Genomic DNA, 25,610 nt, shown 5'->3' with positions numbered 1-25,610 from the left:
ACTTGAGGCTCAGACAGTTTCCCTGATATGCATGGGGGTGATGTGACAGACTGATGGGCTTGGTTTTCATGCGCCATCTGTGCCCTTTCTGCAGAAGACTGGGTGGGAGATAATGTGAACGTGCTGGATGCACTGTCGGCCACCCAATTGACTAATGCCTGAACCTGCTCAGGCCTTACCATCCTTAGAACGGCATTGGGCCCCACCAAATATGGCTGTAAATTCTGGCTGCTACTGGGACCTGAGGTAGTTGGTACACTAGGACGTGTGGCTGTGGCAGAACGGCCACGTCCTCTCCCAGCACCAGAGGGTCCACTAACACCACCATGACCATGTCCACGTCCGCGTCCCTTACTAGATGTTTTCCTCATTGTTACCGTTCACCACAATAAGAAAAATATTATTCGGGCCAATGTATTGAATTAAAATTCAGGCCTTTTTTTACAGACACCTAACACTATCTGGCTATCTTTTTAGGTACCGTATTACACTAATACAGGCACACCAGTAATGACAGATTTAGCTGAATATAAATGTGAGGCCTATTTTTTAGGCGCTGTGTGACAGGTATACGTTTAATCACAGAATTAGACTTGTATCTGCACTGTAGCGTGTGTGTTAAGTTTTTCAGAATGACCCTATCAGCACCTTGAATCTAATATACCATTTTAGGGATAGATTTAAAGTAGGCCTGATACAGCAGAAACCACTAATTTTGAGAATTGCAAATTTGGGAATTGTTTTTCAACCCAGAACAAAAACTGTGCTTTTACGGTCACTAAAAATAACTTGACCAGCTAAAACAGTACTGATTTGGAGGAATATAAATGTGAAGCCTATTTTTTAGGCGCTGTGTGACAGGTATACGTTTAAACACAGAATTAGACTTGTATCTGCACTGTAGCGTGTGTGTTAAGTTTTTCAGAATGACCCTATCAGCACCTTGAATCTAATATACCCTTTTAGGGATAGATTTAAAGTAGGCCTGATACAGCAGAAACCACTAATTTTGAGAATTGCAAATTTGGGAATTGTTTTTCAACCCAGAACAAAAACTGTGCTTTGACGGTCACTAAAAATAACTGGACCAGCTAAAACAGTACAGATTTGGATGAATATAAATGTCAGGCCTATTTTTTAGGCGCTGGGTGACAGGCTCAACTTGCCCCTGATGTAGTATATGGCCAAAAAATAACCACACTATTGATGGTTAAATGCACTTGGGTGACACAGGCTCAGCCTGCACCTGATGTAGTATATGGCCAAAAAATAACCACACTATTGATGGTTAAATGCACTTGATGAAAGCTTGACCCTGATGTAGGATATAGCAAAAAATAATTACACTATTGATGGTTAAATGCACTTGGGTGACACAGGCTCAGCCTGCACCTGATGTAGTATATGGCCAAAAAATAACCACACTATTGATGGTTAAATGCACTTGATGAAAGCTTGACCCTGATGTAGGATATAGCAAAAAATAACCACACTATTGATGGTTAAATGCACTTGGTGGTAGCTTGTGCTGGCGCACCACAAGCCACAAAATGGCCGCCGATCACCCCAGAAAAAAGTGACTGAAAAACGCTCTGGGCAGCCTAAAAACACTGAGCAATTGAATAGAAGCAGTTCAATAATCCACAGCTGTAGATCGATCACTGAATGAAGTCTTTTGGAGGAGTTAATCTGCCTAATCTCGCCCTAACGTCGCAGCTGCAACCTCTCCCTACGCTTGTATCAGCAGAGTGACGTGCAGCGCTACGTGACCCAAGCTTATATAGAGGCTGGGTCACATGCTGCACTGGCCAATCACAGCCATGCCAATAGTAGGCATGGCTGTGATGGCCTCTTGGGGCAAGTAGTATGACGCTTGTTGATTGGCTGCTTTGCAGCCTTTCAAAAAGCGCCAAGAAAGCGCCGAACACCGAACCCGAACCCAGACTTTTACGAAAATGTTCGGGTTCGGGTCCGTGTCACGGACACCCCAAAATTCGGTAGGAACCCGAACTATACAGTTCGGGTTCGCTCATCCCTACTTAGAAGCCTTCCTGGGGCACGAGGAACGAGGGTGGGCTCTAAAACATAATGAACAAATATGTAAGGCTCGGCACGCGTTGAAGGCACAACTTCCCAGATTGAAATTATTACATAATTGGCTCTTGCCGAGGTACACTATGGGCCTGCCTAGTTTGTCGACTGTGGGGACCAGGCCATGCCCCTTGCGGCATGGCAGGGATGGAATTCGGGCACCATTCAGTGGAATGAAATATGGATTGGCAATTCGAGCAGGTGGGGGCCCAGAGACCCGCAAAGTGCCGGCAGAATAGTTCCATGTCCATCTCCGCCCAATTAGTGATGAACTGAAATTGAGAGAGCGCTGCTGCTGCTTTAGCGGAAAAGGATCGGTGGTAATCGTAAAAAGCCGATCCACCATATTTCTGACTCAGGTCGGTGACCCGATATAGGTATCTATCCAGTTCTTCCCTCCTTTCTGGCTGGGCTGAACAGACCACATCCCTGTATATGCTGAAAGCTAGCACGAATTCAGGAATGGTCAACTTCCTATTAAGGCGTGCGTCTTTTGCTTTCATAACTATCGACACATCCCCACAATTAATCACACGATTTTCTGGAACATCTTGGGACGCTATAAGGATGGATGCTAAATTTATATCCCTCCCTGCCACAATATCCTTTTTGAGACTGTCTGGCAGAAAGTGGGATGGGACAATTTGGGGGGTAGGTATGTGAGTACCTGGGAGAGGCTGTGGGGAGGGCAGAGTTGGTGCTGATGCCTGGCTTTGACCGGATGTTGACGGCTGAACTTCCAGGACCTCAACTCTGGACTGGATGTCTGAGACAGAACTGACTAAGCCACTAATGGAGGATTGGAGTTGGGCCAACGAAAGCTAGATTGACGAAAGGGGAGTTTGTTCCCCTGAGGGCCCGGCCTCTGACATTAGTAGTCTATAAAGTTCTGCTTTTCTGGCAGATGCTGGGTACCGGATCCCTTTTTTGTTCAGCTCGGCAATTAGTTTTGGGATGGTCCAGCTCCGGAGGGACCTGTTGTTGACCCGGCCTGAAACCGATGAGCCTAGGGTAGAGACATTATCCTCTATGTCGGACACCTGTGACATCGTGGATCCGCCTTTAACTGAACCGGACTTTGACGAATGACTCGATCTGGATTGCCGCTAACAGAAAAACCAACAATAAGAACTAACAAAGTATGTACAGACTGGGATATGCAAGAATAGAACCTACCGGTGCCATTACCCTTGTTGCGTATTTCTTACCTTGTGGGGCCTGCTTTGAGAATGATAGTGGCCGGAGACACTTCTAGGAATCTGGGGGAAACATTAAGTAAACTGAATAACGTAACCGTGGGAATAGGATGAGGACCGTGAGACCCTTGACCATCTGGAAGACTCCTAACTAAAAGCCGAGCCTGGATAGACTGAAGTGGGGTGTGGCGGACTCAATATGACATATGGCGTGGAAACAGCAATGGCTAACTTGAAGGTCCAGTTGTCACCCAACATTTAGCTCATCCTGGGTGACCCAGAGGCAAGACAAATGATGTGACATGGTATCTGGACAGTGGTAGCTGAACCTGGACGATCCAGGTGACATACTAAATTAAACTCGGCCTGGACGATCCAGGTAACATACCACATAAAAAATTCGGCCTGGACGATCCAGGTGACATACTACATAAAACCTGGCCTGGACGATCCAGGTGACATACTACATACAACTCGGCCTGGGCAATCCAGGTGACATACTACATAAAACTCGGCCTGGACGATCCAGGTGACATACTACATAAAACTATCCAGGCAATAGATAATTTAAATATACGGTATTTGTGACTGAACTGAGACGGACCGGATGAAAAGCGGCCTGTTTGAACTAATCGCGCGTCGCTGACGAACCCTCCCAGCTGAACATGCGTTTGGAATCGGTGAGCCTGACACCAATCTGGACACCTGACACCTGCTGGCAGTGTGAAGCCCCGCCTCCATATCGTGAAGCAATCCCGGCCTGCATGGTCCAAGTAAACTTAACTAACCCATGTGCTGTTAATTTTATATATGAATATAAACACAAAATTGCCCCTGACACAGGCTGGAAGCTGGGCTGCCGCTGCCCGGCGGAATGCCGGTAACTAATGTTCCCACTGCCACCTACCTGTGCCGCCTCTACTGTATATGCATCTCTGCTGGGGTGATTTATTTTTTTTTGCAGGGGGGGTGACCCTGCTGGGACTGGAATGTGCGGTCCCCAAGTGCGTGCCCCGGAGTGAACGACGGACGTGTGTGGGGGGGGGGGTGCAATCGGTGCTCGGCTGGAAGTGCCTGAGGAGGGCGGGCGGAAGTGGGTGCGTTCCACCTTGAACCCCAGGACCTTCGTAGAAGGAATGCTACTGCCCGCGGCTGTGAGTATGCGGGAGCTCCATGCTCCAGGAACTTACTTGGAAACGAAGGACCTCTCTTAGGATCGTAGCGCTGTGTAGCAAATCGCACTTGGAGAAAAAACAGACGTGAAGCTGGAGAAACAGACATGAAACTTGCTGTACCGGCAGCTAGATGTGGCTCCTCCTACGACGTAAGTGAGACACACCACCGGAGGAAAGGAATTGGCAGGTACAGTACAGACCAAAAGTTTGGTCACACCTTCTCATTCAAAGAGTTTTCTTTATTTTCATGACTATGAAGGCATCAAAACTATGAATTAACACATGTGGAATTATATACATAACAAACAAGTGTAAAACAACTGAAAATATGTCATATTCTAGGTTCTTCAAAGTAGCCACCTTTTGCTTTGATTACTGCTTTGCACACTCTTGGCATTCTCTTGATGAGCTTCAAAAGGTAGTCCCCTGAAATGGTCTTCCAACAGTCTTGAAGGAGTTCCCAGAGATGCTTAGCACTTGTTGGCCCTTTTGCCTTCACTCTGCGGTCCAGCTCACCCCAAACCATCTCAATTGGGTTCAGGTCCGGTGACTGTGGAGGCCAGGTCATCTGGCGCAGCACCCCATCACTCTCCTTCATGGTCAAATAGCCCTTACTTTCAAAGTTTTCCCAATTTTTCGGCTGACTGACTGACCTTCATTTCTTAAAGTAATGATGGCCACTCGTTTTTCTTTACTTAGCTGCTTTTTTCTTGCCATAATACAAATTCTAACAGTCTATTCAGTAGGACTATCAACTGTGTATCCACCTGACTTCTCCTCAACGCAACTGATGGTCCTAACCCCATTTATAAGGCAAGAAATCCCACTTATTAAACCTGACAGGGCACACCTGAGAAGTGAAAACCATTTCAGAGGACTACCTCTTGAAGCTCATCAAGAGAATGCCAAGAGTGTTCAAAGCAGTAATCAAAGCAAAAGGTGGCTACTTTGAAGAACTTAGAATATTACATATTTTCAGTTGTTTCACACTTGTTTGTTATGAATATAATTCCATATGTGTTAATTCATAGTTTTGATGCCTTCAGTGTGAATCTACAATTTTCATAGTCATGAAAATAAAGAAAACTCTTTGAATGAGGTGTGTCCAAACTTTTGGTCTGTACTGTATATATAGGGTACTGACGCCCTGCCCACAAATACAGGCTGACATCAGCCTTAATACTTGTTTCACACTTGTTTGTTATGTATATAATTCCACATGTGTTAATTCATAGTTTTGATGCCTTCATAGTCATGAAAATAAAGAAAACTCTTTGAATGAGGCCTCATGCACACGACCATTGTGTGCATCCGTGGCCGTTGTGCCGTTTTCCGTTTTTTTTCACGGACCCATTGACTTTCAATGGGTCCGTGGAAAAATCGGAAAATGCACCGTTTTGCAGCCGAGACCGTGATCCGTGTATCCTGTCCGTCCAAAAAATATGACCTGTCCTATTTTTTGGACGGACAACGGTTCACGGACCCATTCAAGTCAATGGGTCCGTGAAAGAACACGGATGCACACAAGATTGGCATCCGTGTGCGTGATCCGTGGCCGTAGGTTACTTTAATACAGACGGATCCAAAGATCTGTCTGCATAAAAGCTTTTTCAGATCTAAGTTTTCACTTCGTGAAAACTCAGAACCGATAGTATAATCTAACACAGAAGCGTTCCCATGGTGATGGGGACGCTTCTAGTTAGAATACACTACAAACTGTGTACAAGACTGCCCCCTGCTGCCTGGCAGCACCCGATCTCTTACAGGGAGCCGTGATCAGCACAATTAACCCCTTCAGGTGCGGCACCTGAAGGGGTTAATTGTACTATCATATCCCCCTGTAAGAGATCAGGGCTGCCAGGCAGCAGGGGGCAGACCCTCCCCCCCTCCCCAGTTTGAATATCATTGGTGGCCAGTGCGCCCCCCCCCCTCTATTGTAATAATAGGTTGGTGGCCAGTGCGGCCCCCCCCTCCCTCTATTGTAATAATTCGTTGGTGGCACAGTGTGCGCCCCCCCCTCCCTCCCTCTATTGTAATAATTCGTTGGTGGCACAGTGTGCGCCCCCCATCGGCCCCCCCTCCCTCTATAGCATTAACAACATTGGTGGCCAGTGTGCGGCCTCCCATCTCCCCCCCCCCAATCATTGGTGGCAGCGGAGTTCCGATCGGAGTCCCAGTTTAATCGCTGGGGCTCCGATCGGTAACCATGGCAACCAGGATGCTACTACAGTCCTGGTTGCCATGGTTACTTAGCAATAGTACAATAGTAAAAGATTCATACTTACCTGGGAGCTGCGATGTTCGTGTCCGGCCGGGAGCTCCACCTACTGGTAAGTGACAGGTCTGTGCGGCGCATTGCTAAATGAACTGTCACTTACCAGTAGGAGGAGCTCCCGGCCGGACACAGACATCGCAGCTCACAGGTAAGTATGAATCTTTTACTATTGTACTATTGCTAGTAACCCGCTGCCACCAATGATGGGGGGGGGGGGGAGAGATGGGAGGCCGCACACTGGCCACCAATGTTGTTAATGCTATAGAGGGAGGGGGGGCCGATGGGGGGCGCACACTGTGCCACCAACGATTTATTACAATAGAGGGAGGAAGGGGGGGGCGCACACTGTGCCACCAACGATTTATTACAATAGAGGGAGGAAGGGGGGGCGCACACTGTGCCACCAACGATTTATTACAATAGAGGGAGGAAGGGGGGGGCGCACACTGTGCCACCAACGAATTATTACAATAGAGGGAGGAAGAGGGGGGGCGGGGGGGCGCACACTGTGCCACCAACGAATTATTACAATAGAGGGAGGAAAGGGGGGGCGGGGGGGCGCACACTGTGCCACCAATGAATTATTACAATAGAGGGAGGAAGGATGGGGGGGCCGCACTGGCCACCAATGATATTCAAACTGGGGAGGGGGGGGTCTGCCCCCTGCTGCCTGGCAGCCCTGATCTTTTACAGGGGGATATGATAGTACAATTAACCCCTTCAGGTGCGGCACCTAAGGGGTTAATTGTGCTGATCACGGCCCCCTGTAAGAGATCGGATGCTGCTAGGCAGCAGGGGGCAGTCATGTAAACAGTTTGTAGTATATTCTAACTAGAAGCGTCCCCATCACCATGGGAACGCCTCTGTGTTAGAATATACTGTTGGAAATGAGGTTTCACGATCTAACTCATATCCGACAGTATATTCTAACATAGAGGCGTTCCCATGGTGATGGGGACGCTTCAAGTTAAAATATACCATCGGATTGGAGAAAACTCCGATCCGATGGTATAAAAGGGACTCCAGATTTTACATTGAAAGTCAATGGGGACGGATCCGTTTGAAATGGCACCATATTGTGTCAACGTCAAACGGATCCGTCCCCATTGACTTGCATTGTAATTCAGGACGGATCCGTTTGGCTCCGCACGGCCAGGCGGACACCAAAACGACTTTTTTTTCATGTCCGTGGATCCTCCAAAAATCAAGGAAGACCCACGGACGAAAAAACGGTCACGGATCACGGACCTACGGACCCCGTTTTTGCGGACCGTGAAAAAAACGTCCGTGTGCATGAGGCCTGAGAAGGTGTGTCCAAACTTTTGGTCTGTACTGTATATATAAATCGATACATTGTTACACATAAATAACACATTATATGAATCATTGGTTAAAATATGTTGCAAATCTAAATATACCATACAGAAATATATAGAATATAATTATAAATATATGAATTGGACCTCACACAGCAGATGTGTCTTAAGGATATAAATTCTTATCTTGTCATGGCTTAGCCATGAAAAAAACATTGTTCCCTTCAGACAAACATTGTTCCCTTCAGACAGACATTTTCACGATGACTGCCATGAACTCATCTTGGCCTCTTCAGCCACATAACAGAACTTTGGTTCAAGCTGATTTCATTCTTAAAGGCAATAAGCATTCATTTTGGCTATAATATCATTAGATAATACTGTACACTCATGAAAATGCACAACAAATCCCCCTTCATTACAATATATTCCATGCGATAAATGTGAATGTATTGGAATGTCTAAAAGGCTTTTCATATGGAATCCTGTAAGGATTGGGTGCGTGAACCTTGCTTGTACTGTTTCAGCCATAACTTGGCCAAAGTCTTTTTGAAGAATCTTATCTTGGATGGTTAACAAGCTCAACCATCCCATGGATCCTGCATAACAGAATATAAGTTCGATAAATGTTTGTTTTGATTCTCCATCTCTGCATGAATGTTTATTAAGTTCCTTTTCAATGAACCAACTTCGAGTTACAATGTCTTGATAGAGATGGATTGGCAACTGTTACACCGGTAGCAATAACAGCGCCCACTACGCCAAAGATTATGGCGGCTACGATTGCAGAAATGAATCACTTTTGTCTTTGGCTTGTAGAAAATTGTTCTCTGGTCAAGTTTTTTTTCGCCTGTTCCAGGATCTGCGTAATCCGTTCTTGGGAAAATCTGATGTGCGTCTGATAGCAGGATTGGATCTCCGGCGACGGGATCTCAGACGCATGGATCCAGGCTGATGTATATCTTCTGGGATACAATCTTTTTTCGTCAGAATGAACCCGGTGTCCTGCAGCATGATTCCGGATGAAGGACCTGGCACAGCAATCGGCTCGGCGTGAAACTCCTTCCATAAGATTAGGATGACATAAACAATGGCAATCATCTTAGTTGGCATCTTGCACCTATAAAATATTGTATGACACATATGAGTACATACATCTTTCACTTTTTATCCTGCAAGAAAAGAGTTAATGCTATCATATATCTTCAATTGGCATAGGTTATTTTCTTGAACAGAGCAAGTTCTTTGTTTTAGAGGTAAGTTAAGATATGTTTAGTTACAGAGGAAACATACGTGAGGATGGGTTAGTACACATGTATGTTCATACGATACCAATCCTTGTTTCTGTCTTTAGCTGGAACCGTAAAATCTCTTCACCTCTCTTCATCCAACTACTTCTATCTCGCGAAGTCGTGAGCTATGATGACAAACATGTAATTGGTTAATGTGCACCCATTGTTCTACAAATTCATCCCCTTTAGGGATTTTTATTTTGTACACCACTGTTGACAACTTGTCTATGATGACGTAAAGGTCCTTTCCAGGAAGGTAAAAACTTTCTCTCCTTTACTTGATCCCGAGCGAATTTATAGAGATAAACCTGATCGGAAATTTGATATTCCTTCTGTGTAGTCTTCAGATCGTAGTATGTCTTAGCACTTATTACAGCTTTCTCTATATTCTTCTGGGCAAATGCAAAAGCATGCTGAAGGTGCTTGCGTAGATTTTTTACATATTGATGAGATGTTGTAGCATTTATTAAATTGTGCTCTGTCGTCAGGTAGAGTAAATGCTGGGGTAACACCATCTTCCTGCCTGTGATCATTTCGAAGGGAGAAAGTTTGGTTGCTGCGCTCGGGGTGGCTCTGATGGCCATAAGAACCAAAGGCAACTTGACATCCCAATCCTTACCGGATTCATTGACAAACTTTTTTTAAATTTTAACAATGGATTGGTTGTAGTGTTCCACTCCACCACTAGAGGCTGGCTGATAAGCTATATGCAGCTTCCTTTTTACCCCCAATATCTCCCATATCTTTGTCATCACCTCACTAGTGAAATTACTTCCACGATCGGACTCGATGCGTTGGGAAACCATGTTATGGATTATCATGTGCAATGGATCCTGATGGATATTAATTATAGGAGTGGGTTTACCTTCAGGCCGAGTTGCTGCATCCGGTTGGACAAACATATCAAAACATCTGCGTTCTTCTAATTTTGTCCCTTCTTCACTTGAATGGGAAGAAGAAATGGTTTGCATCCTTTAGGGATTTTAACCTCATCAGCAACCATGATACTCACGGTATATGGCATCTGTTGTCCCCATCTTAAGGCTTGCTCCCCATCCTGGAACCCCTCTGGGTCTCCCGGTAACGTGGACCTTAGATTATTATTGACCAGATCAATTTGCACGGCAAATCGGTGCAGAAGTTTGTTACCTATATACATCTGATGTTCTGTAGTCTTGCTTCTTAAGGAGATAGACAAAAGACATCTTGCTACCACATTATGACTCTGGGAATCTCCATCCAGATCATAAACCCATTAATCCTGCAGAGAGGAACTTTTAATCATTTTAGGATTGGTGACCTGCTTTAGGAGTCCTAAGCTTATGTAGCTGGCTTCAGATTTCAGATCCAACTTGGCATATTTCACCCGGGCTATATTGTTCACCTGTATGGGAATCAATAAATTGTCATTGACCTTAGCAATCCGTACCATGGATTGAGTATACTTGGCCAGGTCCGCGACTTTGTGACTTCCCCCTTCAAGGGAAATAGTCAATACAGCCTCATCCAAGGTTACCTTTTCGATACTGTCCTTCTGGATGGTAATGATATGAGCGGCACCGTTGACAGCTTGCTCGGGCTTACCATTTTTCAGGATCGTGACATCTGGCATTTGACTGTTCCTAAAATGAACTTCAACAGAGTTAGGCCTCTCTTCAATCACATGACAACCATGTTGGGTTTGTGTATTGCAAGAGTATTTATAGGCAATGGGTGCCTTCACCTGAGTCCAAACTGCTTCATTAATGAAGTCTATTATGGAACTCAACCTTTTCAGAAGGTCAATTCCTATGATCAGTCACGACCTCTGGTGAATCCTTCACATCTCTGCTGGACTATGTCACAGTTTATAGATGGTTCACAGCCTGACGTTAATACGATAGGATCACTTGTTGGATAAGACACAGGATTGCATGGATCGACAAGATTAGTCTGCAAAATAGACAACATATTAGACACCTCCTCCCTGGCCACAATTTTAGGGTCAGGAATGCTGCAAGGCAAAATAGAATTAGAAATCAATTTTGATTCTTCCTCAATTACCTTTATAACCTTGCACCCTGCTCTATTTGTTTTATGGGGCTGAGTTGGGACCTGGAGTTGCCCCTAAAACAGGTTTAGGTTGGTGTCCTGGGAACCCCTGGGACAACTTACTTACAATGTCACTCAGCTGGGCCACTTGTTCTGCCAGTTGATCAAACCTTTTTGGTTTGCGCATATTTTGATTTTGTGGGGCGCCCTGGTTATTGGTGGGTGACCTACTCCTAGTTGAATTTGAGGGTTCTTGCCTATCTTCCCTTTGTTGTCTGGGCCTGTTATTCCAGCACCTGTATGCCTGGGAATCCCTATTGTTATACGGCCTATATCCCTGGGGATCCCTGTTGTAATAGGGAGGTAGTTAGACCTCCCAGCACAAGAATTATCCCCCTTTGACCCATTGAGGTTTTGGGGTTTTATCTGTTTGGGCCCTACCTGTTGTCACTGGGCTTGTTGGACAGGTCCTGTAGATTGAGGGTACTTACGTGGCTGTGTTTCAAATCACAAGCTAGGGTTTACCTTAGCTTCAGCTATATTCTGCTCTGGGGACTTTTTGAACCTCCTCTCACCTGTAGCATGGCACTCACTGATATTTTACAATGTGGTGGCAGCCGTCACCAACCTATCCAAGGGAGCTTCAATATCAAGATCTCTAGCTAGGCTAAGTTTGATTTGGGCTGAAATTGCATCATAGAACAGCTGCTTAAACTCTTCAGAATCCCAATTTGGGGATCTATATGCTAACCCATAGGCATTTTTAAGGACAGAGAGGTATTCACGGGGACTCTGATTGGGTCTACATGTAAGCCTATAAATCTCACGTTTTGCAGCAGTAATGGTTCGTTAGGGTCTGAATTCCAGTTTAATTTCATGCTAAACATCTTGCCAATCTTAAATTCCTCTATCCCTAAAGGAAATAAAATAGTGACGGTACTTATCTTCAAATGCCCATGGTAGGAATCTGATCTTATCAATAGTGATGGACGAACATCTGCTGGGACGGTTCGCGAACACGACCAAATGTTCGCGAATCGCAAGTTTGCGGCAGGTCCTATTTATTTTAATGGCAGGCGAACCTGAAAAGCCTTCAGCTCATATTTGCAGCCAAGAAATAATTACTAGAAGCGCACAAATAGTCCCACAACATGGACAGTGACATACCAGATGTATTATTCGAATTTGCGATCTCCATTCATCATTTTTTTCAACGCAAAATATCGGCAATATAATTTTCGGCAATAAAATGCACTATACAGTACCCAAATGCACTATAAAGTATATTGGTATATAACACCCCGCTTCAATCAGTTTTTTGTGGGGGCGACTGGTATATCACACCAGTAGAAATTATTTGTTCCAATAACTGCAGTATCGCAGCTGAACCGCACACAACTGCCGCACAATACAAATGCACTGTAATATACTTTCTAACATAGAAAGTAAATTCTAACATTGTACAAGGAAGGCAATCCATTAGAATATACATAAAGATAAAACGTAACCTTTAATAATGTTACTATGAGGGTCCATTCACACGTCTGTAAGTGTTTTGCGGATCCGCAAAACACGGACACCGGCAATGTGCATTCCGCAATTTGTGGATCGCACATCGCCGGCACTATAATAGAAAATACCTAATCTTGTCTTCAATTGTGGACAAAAATAGGACATACATTTTTTTGCGGAAACGGAAGCACGGATGCGGAAGCACATTTCCGGCCCCATTGAAAATGAATGGGTCTGCACCCGTTCCGCAAAATTGCGGAACGGATGTGGACCCATTTTGCGGACGTGTGAATGGAAACAGTGGCGTCGCCAGGGGGGGGCCAGAGGGGGCCACGGCCCCCCCTACATCATGCTGTGCCCCCCCCATGTGCCCCCCCCAACTAAAATGCCCCCCCCCCCTAAGTGAGCCGCCGCCGGGCACAGGGAGATGAGCGCTTCCATTGTGCTCATCTCCATTGTAACCTGCCTGTGCCAGCGGAGGTGCAGGGGAGGGAGAGGCGTGTCCCTTCCCCTTCCTCTGATAGGCTGCCGGCTAGTGCCTGCAGCCTATCAGAGGCCGGCGCAGGCGGAGCGATGATGTCATCGCGCCGCCTGAGCCTTACAGCGCGGGACACAGGAAGAGTCTGCATTGCATCGCTTACACTGAGGTAAGTATAAGTGTTTTTTTTTTTGTTTGTTTTTTTACAATAGTGTTACTGGCACATTGGGGGGGCTTATTACAATGGGGGGGGGGACTTAATACTGGCACATGATGGGGGGACTTAAAACTGGCACATGATGATGGGGGACGACTTAATACTGGCACATGATGATGGGGGGGACTTAATACTGGCACATGATGATGGGGGGGACTTAATACTGGCACATGATGATGGGGGGACTTAATACTGGCACATGGTGGGGGGGACTTACAACTGGCACATGATGATGGGGGGGACTTAATACTGGCACATGATGATGGGGGGACTTAATACTGGCACATGATGATGGGGGGGACTTAATACTGGCACATGATGATAGGGGGGACTTAATACTGGCACATGATGATGGGGGGGACTTAATACTGGCACATGATGGGGGGGACTTAATACTGGCACATGATGATGGGGGGACTTAATACTGGCACATGATGGGGGGACTTAATACTGGCACGATGGGGGGCTTAATACTGGCACTTGATGGGGGGCTTAATACTGGAACATGGGGGGGCTTAATACTGGCACATGATGGGGGGGCTTAATACTGGCACGTAATGGGGGGGCTTAATACTGGCACGTAATGGGGGGGCTTAATACTGGCACGTAATGGGGGGGCTTATTACTAGCATGTAAAGGGGGGCTTATTACTGGCACGTGATGGGGGGGCTTATTACTGGCACGTGATGGGGGGCTTATTACTGGCACATTGGGGGGCTTATTACTGGCACGTGATGGGGGGCTTATTACTGGCACGTGATGGGGGCTTATTACTGGCACGTGATAGGGAGCTTATTACTGGCACGTGATGGGGAGCTTATTACTGGCACGTGATGGGGGCTCTTGTAACTGGCACGTGATGGGGGGCTTATTACTTGCACGTGATGGGGAGCTTATTACTGGCACGTGATGGGGGCTTATTACTGGCACATTGGGGGGCTCTTGTTACTGGCAGTGGCACGTTATTGAGGGCACTTATTACTGGCACATTATTGGTGGGCACTATAGGGGCATCTACTGAGGCCACAAAGAAGGGGTGTTTTATATGGGGGGCTCTGTACAGTAGCATTTTATACTGGGACACATTATGGTGGGTACTATGGAGAAGGGGAGACAGGAGTACTATGGAAACGGAAAATGCAAATGTGATCGCACACTACATCCAGCATTCTGCCTCCATGCTGGATGAGACATTGGTGTACATTTTGGCCAAAGCGTAATAAGCCACTCACCGCGTCAAGGTCGTCTCATTTGAGTGGTCCCTAACGCTATTTCCTACCTGTTTATGGGCCATGACAGCCACACAAAGTCCAGGGAATGTAGATCAGCATGCAAGCCAAGTACACTCTGCTTTTAACCCCGTCCGGTGCCATTACAGCTTTCATCGGATCCAGGGATGCAAGTACCAACATGCATGCTGAGCCCACTATATACTTCTCCTGGAGCTAAATGGCTACTGGTAGGCTCTATATAAGCAGACTCAGTTTTATACTGACTTTAAAACCAGCCTCCAGGACAGATTGACTGGCCAGGTGTGCATGACTCAAAGGAGATCGCCACGCCTCCAATATATGCTACAAAGAAAAAAATGTGGGGGGGTTGAGTCCGCACAACCCGCCTGTAGGTGCAGATCACTATGGCGAAATACATATACAAACGGAAAATGCAAATGTGATCGCACACTACATCCAGCATTCTGCCTCCATGCTGGATGAGACATTGGTGTACATTTTGGCCAAAGCGTAATAAGCCACTCACCGCGTCAAGGTCGTCTCATTTGAGTGGTCCCTAACGCTATTTCCTACCTGTTTATGGGCCATGACAGCCACACAAAGTCCAGGGAATGCAGGTCAGCATGCAAGCCAAGTACACTCTGCTTTTAACCCCGTCCGGTGCCATTACAGCTTTCATCGGATCCAGGGATGCAAGTACCAACATGCATGCTGAGCCCACTATATACTTCTCCTGGAGCCAAATGGCTACTGGTAGGCTCTATATAAGCAGACTCAGTTTTATACTGACTTTAAAACCAGCCTCCAGGACAGATTGACTGGCCAGGTGTGCATGACTCAAAGGAGATCGCCACGCCTCCAATATATGCTACAAAGAAAAAAATGTGGGGGGGTTGAGTCCGCACAACCCGACTCAACCCCCCCACATTTTTTTCTTTGTAGCATATATTGGAGGCGTGGCGATCTCCTTTGAGTCATGCACACCTGGCCAGTCAATCTGTCCTGGAGGCTGGTTTTAAAGTCAGTATAAAACTGAGTCTGCTTATATAGAGCCTACCAGTAGCCATTTGGCTCCAGGAGAATTATATAGTGGGCTCAGCATGCATGTTGGTACTTGCATCCCTGGATCCGATGAAAGCTGTAATGGCACCGGACGGGGTTAAAAGCAGAGTGTACTTGGCTTGCATGCTGACCTGCATTCCCTGGACTTTGTGTGGCTGTCATGGCCCATAAACAGGTAGGAAATAGCGTTAGGGACCACTCAAATGAGACGACCTTGACGCGGTGAGTGGCTTATTACGCTTTGGCCAAAATGTACACCAATGTCTCATCCAGCATGGAGGCAGAATGCTGGATGTAGTGTGCGATCACATTTGCATTTTCCGTTTGTATATGTATTTCGCCATAGTGATCTGCACCTACAGGCAGGTTGTGCGGACTCAACCCCCCCACATTTTTTTCTTTGTAGCATATATTGGAGGCGTGGCGATCTCCTTTGAGTCATGCACACCTGGCCAGTCAATCTGTCCTGGAGGCTGGTTTTAAAGTCAGTATAAAACTGAGTCTGCTTATATAGAGCCTACCAGTAGCCATTTGGCTCCAGGAGAAATATATAGTGGGCTCAGCATGCATGTTGGTACTTGCATTCCTGGATCCGATGAAAGCTGTAATGGCACCGGACGGGGTTAAAGGCAGAGTGTACTTGGCTTGCATGCTGACCTGCATTCCCTGGACTTTGTGTGGCTGTCATGGCCCATAAACAGGTAGGAAATAGCGTTAGGAACCACTCAAATGAGACGACCTTGACGCGGTGAGTGGCTTATTACGCTTTGGCCAAAATGTACACCAATGTCTTATCCAGCATGGAGGCAGAATGCTGGATGTAGTGTGCGATCACATTTGCATTTTCCGTTTGTATATGTATTTCGCCATAGTGATCTACACCTACAGGCGGGTTGTGCGGACTCAACCCCCCCACATTTTTTTCTTTGTAGCATATATTGGAGGCGTGGCGATCTTCTTTGAGTCATGCACACCTGGCCAGTCAATCTGTCCTGGAGGCTGGTTTTAAAGTCAGTATAAAACTGAGTCTGCTTATATAGAGCCTACCAGTAGCCATTTGGCTCCAGGAGAAGTATATAGTGGGCTCAGCATGCATGTTGGTACTTGCATCCCTGGATCCGATGAAAGCTGTAATGGCACCGGACGGGGTTAAAAGCAGAGTGTACTTGGCTTGCATGCTGACCTGCATTCCTTGGACTTTGTGTGGCTGTCATGGCCCATAAACAGGTAGGAAATAGCGTTAGGGACCACTCAAATGAGACGACCTTGACGCGGTGAGTGGCTTATTACGCTTTGGCCAAAATGTACACCAATGTCTCATCCAGCATGGAGGCAGAAAGTTGGATGTAGTGTGCGATCACATTTGCATTTTCCGTTTGTATATGTATTTCGCCATAGTGATCTGCACCTACAGGCGGGTTGTGCGGACTCAACCCCCCACATTTTTTTCTTAGGAGTACTATGGAGTCATCTACGGGGGGCACTAAGAAGGGGTATTTTATACTTGCAAATTATGGGGGACACTGAGGTCATCTACTGGGGCACGATATATGGGGCATTTTATACTGGTACATTATGGGGGGCACTAGCAGGGAGGGGGGAGAGGAGCACTATGGAGGCATTTACTGGGGCACTATATAGGGGTATTTTATACTGGCACATTATGGGGGACATTAGCTCAACTGGGGGCATAAGGGGGTATGTTTTGCACATTATAAGGAGAATTATTTCTACTGGGGGGCATTATGGTGGGTTTTATTACTCCCCCATGGAATGACCCCCTAGTAGCAGCACCAGCCTCTCCCTGCTCTGCTATCCCTCTGCCCTTTCTCCAAATCCTTATTATGAAATCTTTCTCATTAGGATAAAACACAACATCAGCTCCGCCGAGCCCCCGGCCAAAGTGTTGAAGTGGCGTCCGAGATCCCCAAGGGCCAAGCCAAGTAACTGTAAGTGTTCATGTGAAATATGTTTATTTTATATATGTACACTCCTGTGAGAGGCGGGGAGGGAGATCTGTGGATGACACTGTTATGGAGGGGAAATGGGGATGACACTGTCATGAGGTGGATCTGTGGATGACACATATAGCATAAGATGCTATATACGGTATGTGGCATCCACAGATTGCCCCCCATAGCAGTGTCATCCACAGATCCCCCTCTCTATAAAAGTGTCATCCACAGACAGGAGGACTTTTCTTCCCTGTTGCGGTTTTAGGTATTGGGTAAAGTATTGCAGCATTTCTAAGCGCACTTGTGTAAATGTATCGTTGTTATAGCTGCCCCCCCTACTTTTGTCCTGGCCCCCAGTGTGCCCCCCCCCCCAAAATTTGAAAGCTAGAGACGCCACTGAATGGAAAAGATATCCCTCAAAATGACAATAAATTAAATTATTAAAGTTAAGCAAAAAGCATAGATGTGGTAGGCAATAACAAGTGCTCGGCGGCACCAAATCAGAAACCATATGTCCTACCACAATCCGGGGGGTTCCAGTGCACATCCATGAATCCTGGAAGGAAATCAAAAAACATCTATCCCTGGGCTAGATGATGATGTGGTATTGAAGGACAGGGTGGGCAAAGAACTGTCCCTTATATTGCCCTACAGGGCGTGCTATTCTGGCCCTGATAGCCTAACCACAGACCACCCACCCTGATAAGAGCGACCCCGTCCGGAACCTTACCCTATATAAAAATGGCCCTAGTAAGCCCCTAGCCCCTAGGCCCCTGACTTCTAGGTGATCACTATATAGATTTATGTGTTTTTGACTCATTATAAAAGTATATTATAAATATATTGCACCCCTCTGTGTATCACACCTATCGATAGCACACCTATACCAGTCCTTAAAAGGACTTTTGTGGCCCTATTAGCTAGCGTTTGGTGTCCCTAACAGCCTGTCCCTGCTCCACACAGCAACCTCTCCCTACACTGGCAAAAGACTGAATGTAAAATGGTGGTCAGATCAGGTTTATTTATAAGTTAGTGGGTATGTCCATGTGCTGAAATGTCTCAATTGGCTGTCCTGTACCACCTGATGGATGTGTCATCGGTCAAAGTTCTTCACAATGTAAAAGAATATGGCGGGCGCGAACATCTCTATATGTTCGCATGTTCGGCGAATCGCGAACACGCAAAGTTCGCCACGAAACGACCGCCGGGTGAACCGCAAGGCCATCTCTACTTATCAACATCAGAGTACAACTTTAAAGAATCCATAGTGGACTCATACAGTTCTAAGTGGTTTGCTATTTGAGAATAACCTTTCTTAGAGAACATGGGCACAGTGGCATTCAGAAACTAAATGATGCTTGAGGAACTCTGATCCTTTTCTGAATGCTGAGGATTTTTCCTCCTAGAGACCACTTCAGCATATGATGGTCGCCTGGGACCCTGATCCCCCTTATGGGCAAACTCATGCCTACGTGGTAGGGAATAAGACACACATTGTCCCACATCACTGTCAGAATCACATGCACTTTGATCACTTCCATGAGACACATATGGCACAGGGGATTTAACCCTTACATCTCTCTCCGGGGAAATATGTGGAAAGACACTTCTAGGGGCTTCCATGTTGCTGGCGCCTAGTAAGGCGGTTACAGTTTGGAATGCCCGACTTAATTGGGTCAACGCCTCCTGCGTAATCATGCCATCACTTTCAGGTGGCTTATGGTCTGGGATGGAGTCTGCTTTAAAGGGTTTCTACCACTTCGTTTTCACCTAATTAGCTGTCAGACACTAGCGATCCGCTAGTGTCTGCTCTGCCAAACCATCCTAATATAACAGCTTATTGTCCTGCCGTTTCGCTAAAAAACGAACTTATATAGATATGCTAATGAGCCTCTAGGTGCTATGGGGGCGTCATTAGCACCTAGAGGCTCGGTCTACCTTCACAAACTGCCGCCGCCCTGCGCGTCCCTCCAGCCCGCCCATCTTCTCCTGAATGCGATCCTCCCCGTGCGCGTCTGTATTTGGCGCATGCGCAGTGAATGTCTGACCGCTTCCCTGCTCAGACATCTCCACTGTGCCTGCGCCAATGACGTCATAGTGCTCCGAGGAACAGGCGCAGTGGAGATGTCTGTGCAGAAAGCGGTCGCACGCGCGAAATTCGTCCGCTGGCTCACAGGGAGGATCGCATTCCGGAGGAGATGGGCGGGCTGGAGGGACGCGCTGGGCGGCGGCAGTTTGTGAAGGTAGACCGAGCCTCTAGGTGCTAATGACGCCCCCATAGCACCTAGAGGCTCATTAGCATATCTATATAAGTTCGTTTTTTAGCGAAACGGCAGGACAATAAGCTGTTATATTAGGATGGTTTGGTAGAGCAGACACTAGCGGATCGCTAGTGTCTGACAGCTAAATATGTAAAAACGAAGTGGTAGAAACCCTTTAAGAGCATGTGATGACATGTCTGGATGTTGGGGCGTATGATTTTGGGGGTCTGGAGATCCCACAGTATTAGATGGATCTCTATCAGCATTACTTACAGTATGGCTTGATTTGCCTGTCTGCTGAATTTTGGAATACCAGAGATGTAACTCCTCTAAGTCACTTTTTGCCTTTTGGTATGCATCATTGCTGTGATCAAGGCTGTATTTTAAGTCCTTAATCGTGGCCTCTGTGACTCTGATATCTGCTTCTAGGTGGGCTACATAGATCTCCGTTCCCTTCACAGACTCACTTCTCTTTTGTCAAAGAGTACTGACTGCCAACAATGCATACAAAACAGGTGGCAATGTGTATAAAAGGTGTTGGTCTCGCTTAGTATTATCTTGTGTCAAATTTATATACTGTATGTCAGGTATCTATCAATCATGCCACCTAACATCCATATATCCCCACGTTCTTCCTTGGCTCTTTCCTGCAACTCGTTTATCCATGTAGTCACATCCTTATCCAATTTAAGCTGTGAATGTATATATTCAACAACCTTAGAGATGATCTGCTCCGGGTAAGATGGACTATCTGCTGTAACCTGGCCATTACCCGGATCACTGCCTGTTGCACTCATTTTTTTTTTCTGATCAATAATCAACATACAGATGTCAGTAACAATCTGGCTAGCCAAGAAGAAATATGGACCCTTCACTATTTGCACAATCAATTAAGGAATTAACTCAATCTCAGCAGTGCCTCCATTTATGTTGAATATCTTCTATATAAAAAGAATCTTCATATAAAAGAGAGGATAAAAAAAATATTTAAAAAAATTATATGATCCTTCAGGCGGACATAATCGCCTCTAAGTTCTTTTATCGAGTATCTTAATTTGCAAAAATATATGTAATTTATTATACAAAATACAAAACAAAGATGTAAGATAATACCCAAAATATGCCACACGGTGGTGCTAACACACCACTATCTCACCAGCACAGTACAACTTAGTTACTTATTACAAAACCAGTGCTATACTTTTAACAAACAGCCCAAAAATTTATATACCAGGAGAAAGTTAGGATCTTCTGTTTACCAAGCAGGCTATAACAAAACATGGATTATTACAGGAATAATAAATGTTATCCCTGGACTCTGTTTCTCTATGACCAATCAAAAATATATGATATTAATACGACAAAATATCCAGCTCGGCAATCAGACTATGGAAAATAACTTTCCAAGGGTTTAGTCGTCTTTTAAAATAATTGTGGAGCCCCAGTCAAATAATGTTAAATCTTACATTAGCAATATGCATCTTTACTAAGAGAATAATCAGCATTATAGAGGCGCCTAACACTATATATTCCCACAGTATGCAGACTTTTGGCTATATACCAAGAGAAATATCTTATTAATATCCAGAGCAGTAAGCACAGTAGACATTTCCGGGTCAAAGGTAGACAGAGTTTCTTATGTACCAGTTCTCAAGAACCTTCCTAGTGGCCAAAAAATAATCCAAGTTTCTTTTGGTATAAATTTCTTGTGGTCAGTTTCCTTTGTGTGTTTTTCTTTTGGTTTTCGTGAGTGAGTGCCTGCCTGATGCTCTGCACACAAGTAATTATTTCCCACCTTATCTAAGAATCATCCCCTTTTGGATTAGGGATTTCCAATCAGGTAAGGGGGGTGTATTCGTATGCTAATAATACAATGATGTCATATTAACCAATAATATGCTAGATGGGATGCTGCCCATCTGCCCCCAGATGGCACTGTTGAACTGCAGATGAATATCACAACCTTAAACACTAATTCTAAATACTTAATAATAAGTTCACATGACCTTCTTAACCTCTTCAATATACATCACTAAGGAGGGTCTCTTCCTGACACGTTTAACCCCTTAGGGACCCATGAATTATCGGTACGGCATGGTTCCCGAGTCCTTAAGGACCCATGACGTACCGGTACGTCATGTGTTGTTCCGATCACCGCCGCCAGGCGGGCGGTGATCGGAACAAGGTGCCTGCTCAAATCATTGAGCAGGCACCTCGGCTAAATGTGCGGGGGGGTCCTGTGATGGGGGGGGTCCCGTCAATTCAGACCTGCAGTTTGCAGCTTTTACCTGGTGCGGCGGCGGCGGCGGTGGTGCCATCGGGTCCCTATGGGGCTGTGTGGGGGACCTGATGGCACCACCGCCATATTATACATGGTATAATATATATATATATATAAATCGATACATTGTTACACATAAATAACACATTATATGAATCATTGGTTAAAATATGTTGAAAATCTAAATATACTATACAGAAATATATAGAATATAATTATGAATATATGAATTGGAACTCACACAGCAGATGTGTCTTATAGATAACATTGTTCCTTCAGACAGACATGTCTGGAGAAACCATTATACTCCCCATAGATAAACACATATCTTTTAGCAATAACTTTTAAAATACAATGTCCGTTCATATTCGCGATGACTCTTATATAAACTGAACTTGCCATGAACTCATCTTGACCTCTTCAGAACTTTGGTTCAAGCTGATTTCATTTTTAAAGGCAATGAGCATTCATTTTGGCTATAATATCATTAGATAATACTGTACACTCATGAAAATGCACAACAGTGTGGGCACTGACTCTGCAAAAAAGCTAACCCCTATCACCTCAGCCCTGAGGAATCATGTCATTCCTTATCGATGGGGCTTTCCAACTGAAATCTTGGTTCAACAGAACATTCTATCTGTTCTCTGGAGGAAGGGATGCGACTTCCTCAAACATGGAACATTCTTGTGGCATGAGGCCTTAGGGCTCTTTCACACTTGCGTTGTCCGGATCCGTCGTGCACTCCATTTGCTGGAGGTGCCCGCCGGATCCGGAAAAACGCAAGTGAACTGAAAGCATTTGAAGACGGATCCGTCTTCAAAATGCATTCAGTGTTACTATGGCAGCCAGGACGCTATTAAAGTCCTGGTTGCCATAGTAGTAGTGGGGAGCGGGGGAGCAGTATACTTACAGTCCGTGCGGCTCCCGGGGCGCTCCAGAATGACGTCAGAGCGCCCCATGCACATGGATGATGTGATCCATGTGATCACGTCATCCATGCGCGTGGGGCGCCCTGACGTCACTCTGGAGTGCCAGGGGAGCCGCACGGACGGTAAGTATACTGCTCCCTCGCTCCCCCGCTCCCCACTACACTTTACCATGGCTGCCAGGACTTTAGCGTCCCGGCAGCCATGGTAACCATTCAGAAAAAGCTAAACGTCGGATCCGGCAATGCGCCGAAACGACGTTTAGCTTAAGGCCGGATCCGGATTAATGCCTTTCAATGGGCATTAATTCCGGATCCGGCCTTGCGGCAAGTGTTCAGGATTTTTGGCCGGAGCAAAAAGCGCAGCATGCTGCGGTATTTTCTCCGGCCAAAAAAACGTTCCGGTCCGGAACTGAAGACATCCTGATGCATCCTGAACGGATTTCTCTCCATTCAGAATGCATGGGGATAATCCTGATCAGGATTCTTCCGGCATAAAGCCCCGGCGACGGAACTCTATGCCGGAAGAAAAGAACGCAAGTGTGAAAGAGCCCTAACCCATATAAAATATCCAAGATGTAACATCAAGCGAAAAGCTTGCACTGTGATATTTTTTGCGCCCAGGAAACACACATTGTGCAGGCTGATGCCCACAGGTTGAAACACCCTTTGTTTCCTTATATATTTGAATCTCATTACTCTGAGAAACAATAAGGTGTTTTGTTAGCATTAAAAACACGGTTGCTTTTACATCGATCACTACCTCCATAGACTCTAATGTCATGTTCATTATACTGGTTTATAGGGTTAATGATACTGTTTACACTTTTTTGTTGTATATGTCTCTAATAAGCGGTAGATAGCCTTTTTGAAGAAACTTGCTAGGAAGGTTAAGGCTGGTTTCACACGGGCGTTGCGGGAAAATGTGCGGGTGCGTTGCGGGAACACCCACGATTTTTCCGCGCGAGTGCAAAACATTGTAATGCGTTTTGCACTTGCGTGAGAAAAATCGCGCATGTTTGGTACCCAAACCCGAACTTCTTCACAGAAGTTCGGGCTTGGGATCGGTGTTCTGTAGATTGTATTATTTCCCCTTATAACATGGTAGTAAAACAGCGCTGGAGGGGTTAAAAAAAAATTAAAAATAATTTAACTCAGCTTAGTCCACTTGATCGCAGCCCGGCATCTCCTTCTGTCTCCTTTGTTGAATAGGACCTGTGGTGAGCATTAAGTACAGTTACAGGACCTTTGATGACGTCACTCCGGTCATCACATGATCCATCACCATGGTAAAAGATCATGTGACGTACCATGTGATGACCGGAGTGACGTCATCAAAGGTCCTGTAACTGTATTTAATGCTCACCACAGGTCCTATTCAACAAAGGAGACACAAGGAGATGCCGGGATACGCAATCAAGTGGACTAAGGTGAGTTACATTTTTTTTTTAAAAAATTTAACCCCTCCAGCCCTATTTTACTTTGCATTCTGTATTCAGAATGCTATTATTTTCCCTTATAACCATGTTATAAGGGAAAATAATAATGATCGGGTCTCCATCCCGATCGTCTCCTAGCAACCGTGCGTGAAAATCGCACCGCATCCGCACTTGCTTGCGGATGCTTGCGATTTTCACGCAACCCCATTCACTTCTATGGGGCCTGCGTTGCGTGAAAAACGCAGAATATAGAGCATGCTGCGATTTTCACGCAACGCATAAGTGATGCGTGAAAATCACCGCTCATCTGAACAGCCCCATAGAAATGAATGGGTTGGTATTCAGTGCGGGTGCAATGCGTTCACCTCACGCATCGCATCCGCGCGGTGAAAGGGGCCTAATAGTGTCAAACAAGCCCATGTTCTCTGGATTGGCAATTTCAACATGGTTCCAGATTCCTCTTTGGACTCTTCAACCCCATCCAGAGAGCAGTCCTTTCTTTTATGTCTCTACTACACCAGAAAGACGTATATGGTGTGTGGAGCATTCTCCATGACTCAGAAAAGGACTATTACTTTCTTTCTCCTCTGTACACCTTTCTTATTCTAGGATAGATGTGGTCCTGCTGGATAGATCTATCTTACACTTTGCCCAATCATCTTCCATTGAACTGATTAAATAGTCTGATCACGTAGTGAATGCTGTCTCTGAATGCTACAGCTCACCCTCTTGTCCACTGTGGTGCAACAACTCCTTTTATTAGAAGATACCAGGAATGCTGATAAGCTGTGTTCTGCCCTCATAAAACAATTTGCATTTAATGAGAACTCTTTCTCCAATCTATTCTCCCTCTGGAATGCCCACAAGTA

The sequence above is a fragment of the Bufo bufo genome, chromosome 6 (assembly GCF_905171765.1).
Source record: "Bufo bufo chromosome 6, aBufBuf1.1, whole genome shotgun sequence".
In the NCBI taxonomy this organism is placed as follows: Eukaryota; Metazoa; Chordata; class Amphibia; order Anura; family Bufonidae; genus Bufo; species Bufo bufo.
Note: the sequence above shows the minus strand (reverse complement) of the source record.